This window comes from Sapajus apella, unplaced genomic scaffold, assembly GCF_009761245.1.
Source record: "Sapajus apella isolate SASKATOON/1434 unplaced genomic scaffold, GSC_monkey_1.0 scaffold1990, whole genome shotgun sequence".
Taxonomy (NCBI): Eukaryota; Metazoa; Chordata; class Mammalia; order Primates; family Cebidae; genus Sapajus; species Sapajus apella.
The window spans coordinates 3,707-5,588 of NW_022438916.1; the positions used below are offsets into that span (position 1 = coordinate 3,707).

General features: G+C 42.2%; 1 protein-coding gene across 1 annotated transcript in view; it reads left to right on the forward strand.

Moving 5' to 3' along the window:
* The window catches only part of LOC116547064 (isoaspartyl peptidase/L-asparaginase-like), a 7,412-nt gene that overhangs the window by 457 nt on the left and 5,073 nt on the right, over nt 1–1,882 (forward strand). The gene's annotated exons all lie outside the window — the stretch shown is intronic.

Genomic DNA, 1,882 nt, shown 5'->3' on the forward strand with positions numbered 1-1,882 from the left:
TAGGCAGAGAACTCTCAGAAGCCTACTAGGCACATGAAGGGCAGGCAGCAGCCGAGACTGCCCCGTGGGGCCGTGGAGCCAGCGAGGGTAAGTCCTGCCATCCATGTCCCTGCAGAGCTGATGCAGACGGAGGTGCACCATGTGCGGACGCTCAAGATCATGCTGAAGGTGTACTCCAGGGCCCTGCAGGAGGAGCTGCAGTTCAGCAGCAAGGCCATCAGCCACCTCTTCCCATGCGCTGACGACCTGCTGGAGCTACACGGCCACTTTCTCGCTCGGCTCAAGGGGCGCCGCCAGGAGTCCCTGGAGGAGGGCAGTGACCGGAATTACGTCATCCAGAAAATCGGTGACCTCCTGGTTCAGCAGGTGAGTGCAGCCATGTTCACCTGAACAGTCTTCACAGCCTATGCCCTGTCTCTGTTCCTTTCTTTTTTTTTTTTGAGATGGAGTTTCCCTCTGTTGCCCAGGCTGGAGTGCAGTCGTGCGATCTCGGCTCACTGCAACCTCCAACTTCTGAGTTCAAGTGATTCTCCTGCTTCAGCCTTCTGAGTAGCTGGGACTTCAGGTGTACCACCATGCCCGGCTGATTTTTTTTTTTTTTGTATTTTTAGTAGAGATGGGATTTTGCCATGTTGGCCAGGCTGGTCTCAAACTCCTGATCTCAGGTGATCTGCCCACCTCAGCCTTCCAAAGTTCTGGGATTGCAGGCATGAGCCACTGTGCCTGGCCTCTGACATGATTTAATAGAAGAATTTTATGTATTAATACATCAGTTATCCGGATTCTTCTTGATCAGTGTATCTTAAATAGACTAAACAGGTTCTCTGTGATCTAGTGTACCTTATAAACTTAAGTATTGGTTCATAGTGTAGAGAAATCAGTACAACTCTTAAAAATTCAAATTAGTCATGTTCCGAATTACAGTTTTCGGTTACAGATTTTGAAATCCCAAATAAAAGACCATGTATTTAAAGCAGAATTTGAAAGTAAAATGTGAATATGGCCTGGGAGTTTATAATGGAATTAAATCTATTGACTCTGCATACTTTTTAGGATAATAATATTTAACCAGAGCTGTACCTTGTATCACCTTGGGAGCTTTTTCAAAATATACATGTTTAGGTCACCCCACCAGAAGAATCAGATTTAAATAGATCTGAGGTGGAGAAGCCAGCCAGGTGTGGTGGCGCACACCTGTAATCCCAGCTACTTGGGGGGCTGAGGCAGGAGAATCACTTGACCCCGTGTGGTGGAGGTTGCAGTGAGCTGAGATCATGCTATTGTGCTCCAGCCTGGGGAACAAGAGCGAAACTCCAACAACAACAAAAACAACAACAACAAAAAAAACAAAAACCCAAAAAGGTGAAATTAATAATATATTTTATTTAACCAAATATGTCCAGAATATTTCTAATTTCAAACCGTGAAATGAATATAAGAAATTATGAGATGTCTTACTCTTTTTTTGTGCTAAATCTTCACAATCTGATGTATGTTTTACACTTAGAGTAGGTCTCACTGGGGACGGCCACAGTTAGCGAGCAGCCACTCAGTCGCCACAGGTAGCTGCAGCTTCTGTAAATGGACAGCACAGGTCTAGACAGAACCTGTGTGAAGAGCCAACTCTCCTTGTTAGCCACTACATGGATATTGAATATTATAACTATGAATGGTTTTATTTTGATAAAAATATTTAAAAGATTTAGTTAATTTCAAAACTATAGTGTTAAAATTTTTAGCTTTTTTGTAATTTTAGCTTTGATGTATTATATTTACTAATTGCAATTCGTGTTTTAGTATTAACAAAAGTTTTGTGTATTTTACAATTTGTAACTTTTTGAAATTATACCTACAGATTAGTGTTTTGTTTTTTTTTTTTTTT